Below are 12943 nucleotides of genomic sequence, written 5' to 3' on the forward strand. Positions count from 1 at the left end.
TTGAGGCCGTTCTTTCCTGTCCTATCGGATGGCTCGTGAGCGGATTTTATGAGTCGAGGCGAATAATCGCTCGATGGCCGAGTATAATCTTGAATTCCTCCGGTTGGCACGTTTTGTCGAGTTAGTTGCGGAGGGCAGAACTCGCATGATGCAGTTTATACAGGGATTGGATGGTTATCTGCATATACGGCTTGTGCCGGATTAGGGATTACATCTTACTCGATGCATTGAATCGAGCTTTGATGATAGAGTTAGCTCGGCGAGCGGCATATCCGGAAAAAAAGCATCTGGTCGAGACATCAGGCGAGTCCAGCGGACCTGAGCGGCAGGGACGGCATCGAGTAGTCGCGAGCGATCGGTCGAGTTCTTAGGGTTTCTCGTAGGCCTCGAAGTCGGGCGATCTTCCTTAGGACGTTTCCGGTCTCCTCGGCGGGATCGGAAGCAGTCCACAGCGATATCTGATGTTTCGATGTGGTTCCGAGACCACATCACTTGACTACACTGAGCAGTCGGTTTACTTTTTTACAGCGCACGGGCACGAGCCGAGATTGTCGGTGAAGGCTCGGCCTGCAACCGGAGGAGGCGAGAGGGGCAGTCTAGTCGATCGGTGTCTCGGCGAGGCGGAATTCACACCCTCACGGCGTCGCGAGGCGGCTCCCTCTGTATGGCGAGGCGGCTCCCTCTGAAGCATTTGGCATGCTTGGGCGAGAGTACTCGATGCTTAACACCCGAGTTTTGCTCAGGATCTTATTATCCGACTCGGAAGCGATGCAGATTGATCGGCAGTGCATAGTATCGATCGCCATCCTCGGTCTTCTCGCTCATTATCCGGCCTCGCTCGATGGCGGAACTTACGCCCGGCCGCGGCAAATTACCTCCTCCTCCTCACTTGAGGGGCGAGTTCATGCGATTACGGGGAGGATCTTGCGTGGCGGATCCGTTCCGCGGTATGATTTCCATTTATGCATTCTCCGCTGATATTTTGATTGATACTGGTAGTTCGCACTCTTTTATATCCGTACCTTTATGCGGGAGATTGGTAGATTACCCACTTACGGACCCCAGTGATTGATTGTCTCGCTACCGTCCGGTGATACTTTAGAAGTCACCCAGATCGAGGTTGCCCGTTAGACTTTGGCAACATGATACTTACGGTAGATCTTCTAGTATTGGAGATGGTCGAGTTTGATATCATACTTGGCATGGATTGGTTGTCGGTTTATCATACAGTTGATTGCCAGACGAGGGTGGTCACCTTCCGACCTCGAACCAACCTCGTGGAGTTTCAGGCATCGGGGACGGTATCTCAATTATTTGGTGATTCGCGAGGCTTTGTCTCACAGGCATCATGGTTTTCTATTGTCGTTGATCGATCACGAGGCGGTAGTAGTTCGACTCTCGGCGTTCTGTTGTCAGGAGTACCGGATGTATTTCTAGAGGGCTGCGGGTTTGCCTCCCGAAGGCGGTGGAGTTCGCTATTGGTGATTAGGGAGCTGGCCGACATCAGCTCGTGTGTATGGCACCAAAAGAGTTGAGCAGCTGAAGGTTCAACTCTAGGAGCTTTTAGACAGAGGATTCATTCGCCTAGTGTTTCTCCATGGGGTTCTCCAGTTCTGTTTGTCAAGAAAAGGATGGTACTATGAGGTTGTGTATTGACTACAGGCAGTTGAATGCAGTGACCATCGAAATAAATATCCATTACCACGGATCGAGTTTGTTTGATCAGCTCGAGGTACATCGATTGTATTCTAAGATTGATCGCAATCCGGATATCATCGATTGAGTCGGAGATTACGATATCGAGAGCGACTTTTCGTACGGATCGGTCATTATGAGTTTTGGTAATGTCATTTGGCTTACCAATGCTCCAGTGGTGTTTATGGACTTGATGAACCATATTTCTGGAGTATCTGGATCAGTTTGTTATCGTTTTCATTGATGACATATTGGTCTACTCTCGTTCGAGGAGGAGCATACTGACATCTTACATCTTGGAGATTCTTGACGACATCATTGTCTGCGAAGTTCGACAAGTGTGCATTCGGCTATCCTCGATTGGGTTTCGGGACACGTGGTTTCTAGTAGAGGTATTTCATTGATCCTCGAAGATCGAGGTCATCACCGGTTGGGAGCACCGAAGTCGATTCAGAGATCCGCAGTTTTTGGGATTGGCCGGATATTACCGACATTTTGTCGAGGACTTCTCGCGTAGCTATGTCACCGACACGTCTTACCCGGGAAGGCGTGAAGTTCATATGGTCCGAGGATTGCGAGACAGGAGCTGGAGCGGAGATTAGTGTCGGCTCCAGTTTTTACCTTCGGAGAGGATGGATTTGTACTTTACGGACATCTCTTGAGGTTTGGTATTACGATGCGGACCGGCGAGTAGTCTCTTATGCTTCTCGGTTGAAGGAGCATGAGAAGAACTACCCAGTTCATGACTTGGAGTTAGCTGCCATCATCTTTGCTCTGAAGCTTTGGCGTCATCATTTATACGGTATCACATTTGAGATTCTCACTGATCATAAGAGTCTCAAATATATTTTCACTCAGAAGGAGCTTAATCTTCGACAGAGGAGATGGATGGAGTTCCTGAAGGACTACGATTGTACCATTAGCTACCACCCGGGGAAAGCTAATGTGGTTGCAGATGCACTCAGCAGGAAGTCCAGAGGGACTTTGGCTTGCCACCGGACTTCAGTCACGGACTTGATTCAGGCTTTCTCAGAGTTAGATCTTGAGGAGCAGGGACCGACAGAGCAGGGTATTCTGGTTACCATGGTTGCTCAGTCGTCGATCAGGACGAAGATCCGAGAGGCACAGGCCAGTGATCAGCATTTGTACAGTAGGGAAGCTTGGTACAGAGGTAAGAATACTGGGTGATGGAACAGGAGGCAAAGAGCTGAGAGTGGGTTCAACATCAGCACTTTGCAAAGTAGAGTCCAAGGATCTTTTGCAAAGGGGTCCTTCTAGTTCTCACTACTAGAAGAGAAGGAGAGGAAACCTAGGAAGATGGGGAGGACATCGACGCACTCGGAGTTACCCCGGAGGCAGAAACGACTTGGAGAATTATAGGAATCAATAAACCTAGTCGCATCATGTTAAGAGCAATGTTGGGATGGATACGAGTATAAGGCATAGGTTCCTTACCTCTCCCACGAGACATCTCAGAAGTAACAATGGGAATTTGCTCCAATTTAGAAATACTGATTGAAGCCAAGCTGTTCTTTGGAACATATGTCCTCTCTCGCCGAGTAGTGAAGGGACTCTCTTCCTCGGAAGATTCAAGCGCCTCGACAGGGTCTTGAGGAGGAAGCAAGCCAAGAGACGAAGGAGTCGGATTGAGACGACGACTCCTTAATAACTTTTCTCCCAGCCTAGCCAAAACTGGTTTAGTTAACCCCGTGTTCCTATATATCAGAGTTGGGAGAATGGAATCAACTGAAAAGGATAAAAACCATAGGCTTTTAAGCGAAAATAATTTAAAGATAGCGAGTGAACACAGTAGGGAATATGCAACTCACCAAAAGTAGCCTCTAACTCTGTATCAACAGAATTTATTCCAAACAAAAACAGCAAACCCTCCACGACCAAATGTGGTAAACTCAATTTGGCCCCCTTCAACTTAGACAAAGAAGTATGTAGGGTCAAGTCAATGGGGGCATCCTTGAGATCAGGGGGAGTAGGGAGAGTTCGCTGCCAATTTGTTGGATATGGAGGAAGAGAGGGAAAGCGTAAAAAGAAGAACTTCTGCCTCCATTCTTCCTGTGCCTGAATGCCACTAAACAAAATGGCTTTAGAATGACTTTGAAACTTAAAAAGGTTATCTTTTACTAGGCGAGGTGTGAAGAAGTGGTGAAACAAATGGGGAGATGGAGGAAAGTCAAGCAATTGGGAGACTGCGACGAAGCCAGACAATATGGAAAAAGATTGAGGGATGAATTGATGCAGAGGTATGTTGAAATACCGACTCACAACAACGAAGAAAGGATGAAGTGGGAACCGGAAGCCCTACAAAACTTGTTCCCAGAAGATGACAACACTACTAGGAGGGGGAAGATGGGGACGATCCTCCGAAGTGGGAACCACTAGGTAGGAGTGAAAACCGTAATTTTGTCGGAGTTCATAAGTTTTTGCTTCACTAATGCCAGAAGAGAAATGGGCGAACCATTCAGTAGAGGAAGGAAGAGCCATCAAGAGTGAAGAATTCAAGTGAGAAGAAGAATTGCGAATGGAACAGAGAAGGAACAAATGCAGCAAAGGAAGAAGATGAAGGGATGAACCCCTTTGATTCGTCTCTAAAACCCTTGATGCTATTACCGAGAAGGGTAAACGGTAGAACAAGAAAAGGGTAAACTGATAGCAAGCCATTAAGTATCTAAGTAAAATATTGGGTATGCAAGAAGGGGTATGCTTACCTGGATAACCGTGATGGCAACATTCCCGAGGTACAAGTTTGAATACGAGAAGTTGCAAGATCCCGAGGGATGTGACGATCAATCTTTAGATATTCCTTTGTTTTATGATTTGATCTGAACAAGCTCCAGTCATTATTTTAAGATTAATCAAGCACATAGAATGTAAAGTGAATAAGTATCGTGGGCAAGACAGGCCGGACTAATAAGTTCGCCCTGTCACTAAGAGACGAGCGAGGGGTAAAAGGTGCATGTCCGGGTTTTCATAAGTCAAAACGACAATTTGTATAAGAACACATATAAATAAGGCCAATGGGTTGTATTGAACTAAACGAATAATTATAAATAAATAATAGCATATGGTTGGTAAAATAGCTTAACGGAAGGGAAAGATATACGTATAAGTTAAATGGTCCGGCCATAAGAGGAGTTAAGAACAAGATCAATCGACCAGTAGGGACCGATTGGAAACCTAAGCCACACACACCTAAACATAATCAATCAATTAGTTGACCTATGCAAAGGCAACTCATCAACAAAGAAATACTTAGGAGACACAAGTAAAATCAGGGGGGAGTTTATACAAAAACATTCCAAAAAAGAGTTCAGAAGAATGGGGAAATTATAATCTTGCCCCAATTACAATAATTGGGGGAAGAAGTTGGGAGGACGATTCTTTACTATCCTCCTCGTGTCGGGAAAGCTGGGGGGAGGATCTGCAACCAATAACTTCAACTCCTTCAGCTGCTCTACCCCTTCCTTTGTTACGAACTTGATGGAATTTATGAAAAAGTTCGAGATCGGAACAGCGAAATTGGGAGATTTGAGGTAGGCCTTTTTGCGCTCTTCAAAGTGGGTGTCTTCGTTAACCTTATAATCTACAAGTTCCTCTTGGGCAGTCTTTAGAGCAATCTCTTTAAGGTTCAGAGCAGATAACTGATTAGTTAATTCAGTAGCATGTGCATCCTTCAGTGATTGCAATTGAGAGGACAGTTGAGAAATTTCAGACATTTGTTCTTCTAATTTGGAGGATAACTCAACACCATGAGCATTGGCTGATTGTAGTTGAGATTGAAGACTCTCTGCGTTAGCTCTGTATTGCTGGGATTGCTCAGTCTCCATCTTGAGTAGTTGGATCATCTCTTCTAATTGAGCAGACAAATCCTTTAGTTTCTTGTCCACCTGGGCAGGAGATAGCTCGGAGATCTGTTTCTTCAGAGCTGCATTTTCTTGGATTAAGGTATGTAGCAAATGGGCTACACTCATGTTATATATCCAGCCCTGTAGAACAATGAGCATTAAGAGGATACTCAAGCAAACATGACCGTAAAGGAAAATAAGGGTACCTTCGTCTCTTCAAGAGAAAATTTATCAGCCATTTCGGAGTAGTCGATCCCTTCAAATGATCGACGTACCTCCTCTCCAGCTATGGTGAAAGACCCTCCCAAGAGTATGGGTAGGGTAGCGATAAGGGAAGAAGTGGAAGACAAAGAACTCTGAATCGAAGGGGGACAGTAAATAATGTATAGTAAGTTGTGAGGGGGTAAAGTCATTTGTTCAGGAAAGTTCATAAAAAAGGGAGGCGAAGAACTACCACTAGGAATAGTTGGGGTGACAGACGAAGGAGGAACAAGAAAAGGATAAAGAGCTGAGAGAGGGAGATTAGGAGAAGGAGGAGCAACATCCGAGGGAGGAAGGTCTTCAGAATGAGAAATGGATTTCTGTTTCGGGGACGGAGCGAGGGTCAGCTTATGTTTTTTCTTGGTAGGGGCTACTTCTAGGGATTGCTCCAAAGCCGACAAAGAAGTAGGCTCATCGATGGAAGGAAGAGTAGTAGAGGCTCCTTCTAGAGCTACATTTTGAGAGCCAGAAGCACCCTCTATGTCAGCAGGAACTGCTGACGAGGAGGGCTAACCCAATGCGGCAAGGAGTTCTTGCTCCTTAGCTGTAATTAATTCCTCCACTAAACATAATTGATCATCTATCGTGGCTCCATACAGAGCGTCCACTACACAAAATAAAAAATATCTTAGTTAGTAAAAAATGATTGGAACAGATAAATAAAGACTTACCAAGAGAGCCATGAAGCTCCATCTTGACAGGACTCAACCCGAAGAGATAGAGGAGGTTATCACGAATCCATTTGTGAATGAATAAGTGAAAACCTGATAGCTTCTTGGAGTAGGTAGCAAAGGAAGGGTGTCTATGTAATTCTTTTACGTCGGGAAGAGTGGATAAAGAAGATTTCCAGGAAGAATACCAAGGGACAGGCTCCGGAAGTTTCACAAAGAAGAAGCGGGATTTCCATCCTTTAATGGAAGAAGACATCTCCTCAAAAAAGGTCATCTTAGGTCTTGATTGGAATAGAAAGACACCGAGATCTGATTTCTTTGGGTAGGAAAACATGAAGAAATTTTGAGGAGTTGGAAAGATGTCGTAAATACAGAAAAGCATGTATAGACCACAAAGATAGCGAAAAGCCTTGGGGGTGAATTGTTGTAGGGGAATGTCGAAATATTGGCTAATTTCTACCAAAAAAAGGAGGAATAGGGAAATACAAGCCCGCCACTAATTGGTCTTTGAAAAAGGTGATATGATTCTTAGGGGGAAGATGGGGGTGAGCATCAGAGTCAGGAATGGTAATGCGATAAGTTTTAGGGATATTGTATAAAGAACAAAGAGCAGACTTATCAAATTTGCGAAAAATAGAGGGGATTTAAGCATACCAAGCGGAGAAGGACTCTTCAATCATAGAACGATACAAGAATACAAGAAAAGTAACTTACTAAGGTTTGAAGAAGAGGGAACAACACGGAGAGACAGGGAGGGAAAGGAGGTCAGCGAGGAATATGAAGAACCCGAACAGTAATATCAGCAAAGAGCGTGAGGAAGAAGACGAAGAGGTAAAGGGTTTAGGGTTTTTTGAAAATATTAAGTGATAAGAAGCACTGTTGGATGTAAAGAGCACCCATGAGGGGAACCATAGATCTCGCAAAGAAAATACACGACAGGACGTTATCACAAGAACGTGCGACTTATTATGTCAGGAAAGAGAAACCAGCAAACACGTGTCAGGAATCCGTAGGTAAGCATTTATAATGGACACAACAGGGCAAATCATGCTCATATCAGCTCGCCGTATCACACACTACTAATGTTCTCTTACCATTGAAGGACCAATCAGCGAGCAGAAGATGTTGAAAAGGTGTCTGGTTTCCTAGGAGTAATAAATAGAAGGGATCAATATTAAATTATAATGTGAGAAAGAGTTAAGATATCTGAATAGTTCATAAACTCGCCCGGTCTTGTAGACAGGACGAACCTCAAAGGTTTATTTAATCGCATACAAGGGATCACCCATTTTTTCATTTTGGGTATGACCAGACACATTACATGTCCTTCTCAAACATCAAATCCTAACATAATTACCAGTAATGCTACAAACATAATTCTTGGGTTGCCATAAGTTTATCAACCCCAGTCGAACTGTTCCGGATCAAGTAGGGGGAAGGAGAATATTTTGCTCGGTACTGTGGTAGGGAGAGAGAGATTTGTCGTCTAACGGAATCTCACTTCCATTTATAGACGCCAGATTATGTTGTTGGTGCAAGTTGCACTAGAATCAAACCTAAGTTTTGATGTTGTCAAAGGTTCAAGTTAAGTCTTGTTGTGATCTAACAAGTTGACTGAGTGTGCAGGCTATTTACTCAATCGGAAAGACCTAGTTGGAGGCTAGGCAGGAGATATCTTAGCAAATCGTGAAACCCAGGTGCAAGTCCAAGTAGGTCAAGGGGGCCCGACGCTTGGCGATGCGATCAAGAGGTCTGGAGGACCGAAGATCAAGGAAAAAGTCCTAGCGAGCCGATCAAAGCTAAGTGAAAAGTCCAAATTAGATCTGGAGGATCTAAGTTTGGCAGGTAGGTTGAGGTAAACAACTGGAGGAGCGACAGTGAGGTCGGGTTCCCGTAGGGAACAACCTTAGGTCGCTGATCCAACTGAAGAAACCGGGAAGGTTTTAAAGTTGAGATCAAGACAGTTCTACTATCTTTTATATTACTCATGCATTATAATATTATTACCGTGCTAACATTTGCTTTGCAGGTTTATTGTCTAACACTGTTTTGCAGGTTTGGCTGGATCGATCGACCGAACCAAAGAATCGGTCGACCGAACAAGAAGAGATCAAAGTAGTGTTCAGATCAGACCAGAACAGATCGAGTCTGATCAAGCCATGATCGGTCGACCGAACAGTAAGATCGGTCGACTGAACAGTAAGATCGGTCGACCGAACCCTGATGACTCAACACAGACAACAACGATCAGGACAGGAGGAGACTACACTGATCGATCGACCGAACCAGATGATTGGTCGACCGAACGATCAATATTAAATGCACAGTAAATGCGAATCTCGGCGAATCTCGACGAACAGGGAAGGAGCCTGTTTGGTCGATCGAACAAAGGGATCGGTCGACCGAACCCTTAATGGACAGTTAATGCCGAAGATCGAATCAGCAATCAGATCTCAGCCAGGAAGGAAGGGAGCTGGTTCGGTCGACTGAACATAGGGATTGGTCGACCGAATATTGATGATCTTATAAATTGAAGCTCGAGGTCTGAGGCTGACAATGCAATCTGTTGTGGTTCAATTCTGTGCTAGTGCTGCTCGTGCTGCTGCACTACAATTCCTCTACACGCAAACAAGTGCCGACCAAGCTTCAACTCTTACACACAGTCGGTATACTTTATTGTTTTTGTATTACACTTAATCTTATATAAGATAGTAGGTTGTTACTATCTTATATCATTGTATTTTGTACGCATTACTTCTTTCCGAGATTTTCGGGAAGAAGAATCTTAGTGGATTGCTCATCGGTGTGGTCAAGGACCGCGGACCTTCGAATAGGAGTCGACCTAGACTCCGAACGAAGTAAACAAATTTGTCTATTTACTTTCCACTGTGCACGACTCTGATTTCAAAGGAAAAGAGAAGTTTTTTAAAAAAGGCTCGATATTCACCCACCCTTCCCCCCCCCCCCCCTCTATCGCAGCCATTCGATCTATCAATTGGTATCAGAGCCTCATAAGCTCTGAAATAACTTAACCGTTTTTCAAAATATTTTTTAAAAAACCTTTTCTTTTCTCTTAGAATATTTTTTATTATTATTCAATCACTACTAATCCCAAGATAAAAGTCTTGGAAACATTTTTTTTAATTTCTTTCTCGCAAGGATGTCGAACTCTTATCAAGAAGGTCACAGTACTGTCCGACCTCCACTATTCAAAGGAGAAAATTTCAGTTACTGGAAGAATAGGATGGAGTGTTACTTGAAATCCGATATCGAGCTTTGGTTCACGATCTTGAAAGGCTACACTCCTCCGACAAAAGACAGAATACTATTAGAACCAGAAGAATGGACTCCCCCAATGATCAAGAAGGCACAACTGAACTATAAGGCGATCAATACCATTCAGCGCGGACTCACAATTGAGGAATTGAACCGAGTCGGTCCCTACGACAACGCTAAAGAACTGTGGGTCTCTTTAGTCAAACTACACGAAGGGACTGACGAATCTAAGGTAAATAAAAGAGATTTACTTTTAAATAACTTGTTTAACATTAAAATGTTTCCCAAAGAGACGGCCTCGCAACTACACGCCCAACCGAAGGACATCCTAAATGGCCTACATCTGATCAGACACAACTTGGAAAACCGTGACACAATAAAGTATGCGTTGAACGCCTTTCCGAGGAATACTTTGTGGGCATCAATTGTAGATGCTTACAAAGTTTCTAAGGATCTTTCAATTCTAAAGTTAGATGAATTATTTTGTGAATTGGAATTACACGAACAATCTAACATAAGCCATGTCGAGAAAGGAGTTTCTTTGTATGCAGGTCCAAGAAAGAAAATAAAATCAAAAACAAAGATCGAGTCAGAAAGTGAGTCAGACTCTAACTCGACAAATGAAAAAGAACTGGTCAACATGGTCTGGAGACTTCTGACGAAGAAGAAATCAGAAGAACTGCCAAAAAGACACCTTTCAACCAGACCCAAAATAAATCAGAAATGATTTGTTACGGATGCAACAAGAAGGGGCATTTCAAAAACGAATGCCCAAATCAGAAGGAAGAAAGGCCTAAATCAACAAGACGAAAGAAGGCTCTTCAAGCGACATGGGACGAGACTTCTTCCGACGAATCCGACACGGAGCAAACAAAGCATTCGAGTCATCTTGCTTTTATGGCAAGAAACGAAGATTCCAACTCCAAGTCCGACGAAGAGTACGAGTCCGAGATCGACATTGATTCCGAGGGAAGCCATGGATTGAAAGATCCAAATATGGTAACGATTTATTCTAAGTCTAACTTTCTAAAAGTAATTAAATGTTTGTTTAGAAAATTGTCAAAATCTGTAAAACAAAATAACTTGTTACTTAAGGAAATAGACCACCTTAAGCAACAAGTTAACTTGAGTGATTTGACTAACCAAGTTCAAGTCGGAGCCTCAACTCAAGTTGAAAAACTTGAGGAAGAGAACTCCAACTTGAAGGGTCAAGTCGAGCGACTCAAGAAAACGTTGGAAAAGTTTGAACTGTGATCTAAGTGTCTAAATATGGTACTTGGATCGCAACAAGTCGTGCACAACAAATCAGGACTTGGTTACAACCCTAAACAAACAAACAAATCATATTTGTCATTAATTAGCCAAAATATTAGAAGTCAAGTCCAAGCATGGGTCCAAACAAAAAATTTAACCAAACCAATTAAAATAAACATCTACTTGGTCCCTAAGAGTCAAATTCATTACTTAGATATACCTTATCTAAGCTATGACTCAGGGGGAGCAACTAGAAAGACAATTCAACCAACATGATTAACCAAACTCATATACTTAGGATTAGGTTTGCTTTATACTTAGAACGGTTAGATAAAAAAGGTTTACCAAACCCTACAACATAGCATCGGAATGGATTGGAATGATAGTACGTCAACGAAACTTTGTCGAAGGCATGTCTAGACTGAATCTTGTGTATTCTAACTGGTACACTAGACTTAGTGGATCTGACCGAAGCTACCCCAGTCAAACATAGACTAGTTAGACCAAAATTTAGTATTAAGTTTTTTGAGCAGGAACTATTTTGAAAGTCTTCAGCAAGTGGTCCACCGTTGATACACAAGAAGGTCATATGTCTCGCCACTAAACTGAAAACTTATATTTAGGAAGTCTGCTTGATTAACCCAAAGCTAAGTTTGAATCTAACATGGGTTCAATAACCTTTTTAATAAGTCAATAATTAAATAATTTAAATTAATTAAATACTTAATTTAAATTAAAATTATTTTAAAACTTAATTAAAATCATTTTAAAACTTAATTAAAACTATTTTAAAACTTAATCAAAATTATTTTAAAACTTAATCAAAAAATCATTTTAAAACTTAATCAAAATTATTTTAAAACTTAATAAAAAAAACTATTTTAAAACTTAATCAAATTATTTTAAAAACTTAACCAAAATTATTTTAAAAACTTAACCAAAATTATTTTAAAAACTTAATTATTTTTTTTTTAAAACTTAATCAAAATTATTTTAAAACTTAATAAAAAAACCATTTTAAAACTTAATCAAAATTATTTTAAAACTTAATAAAAAATTATTTTAAAAACTTAATAAAAAAACTATTTTAAAAAAACTTAATTAAAATTAGTTTAAAAACTTAATTCAAATTATTTTAAAAACTTAATTAAAATTATTTTAAAAACTTAATTAAAATTATTTTAAAAAAACTTAATCACAATTATTAAAATTATTTTAAAACTTAATAAAAATTATTTTAAAACTTAATTAAAATTATTTTAAAAACTTAATTAGAATCATTTTAAACTTAATTAAAAAATTATTTGAAACTTAATTATCAATAAATCATTTTAAACTTAATTTAAAAAAAAAAAAAATTATCGGTCGACCGATCATATTTACCGGTCGACTGAACAGACGTTGCTTTGAACTAGTCAATTATATTTTTAAATCGGATGAACAATAAATTTATCATTCGACCGATCACCTTTTTCGGTCGACCAAAGACTTTATGATCCACCATCCACTTTGTGTTGGTGCACGAAAAATCGTGCATCTTTAAGTTATCAGTCGACCGAACCCTTGAATCGATGGACTGAATATCCAACACTCGGCTTCGGATGACAGCAAATTTATTGGATCGGTCGATCGAACCGCTTATCGATTGACCGATCGAGGTCTATATAACACCCACAGAACCGAAATCTTTCATACACCTCTCCTTTCCTATTTCTCCACATCTATCCGATGATTTTTCGAGTTTCTGCATTCACAAGCCATGCCTTGGTATGAATTGAAGTTTAGTTCTTTATTTTCGCACATTTACTTATTTTTTATTCTCTTTTTTTTGTGAAAAACTGCATAAACTTGCCCAAAAGGAGGCTAGCTCCTCATATCCCAACCAAGACCCTAGGTTCTTCATAGAAGACTTGCATCAATCTTTTT

The sequence above is a fragment of the Zingiber officinale genome, chromosome 2B, assembly GCF_018446385.1.
Source record: "Zingiber officinale cultivar Zhangliang chromosome 2B, Zo_v1.1, whole genome shotgun sequence".
NCBI classification, from domain to species: Eukaryota; Viridiplantae; Streptophyta; class Magnoliopsida; order Zingiberales; family Zingiberaceae; genus Zingiber; species Zingiber officinale.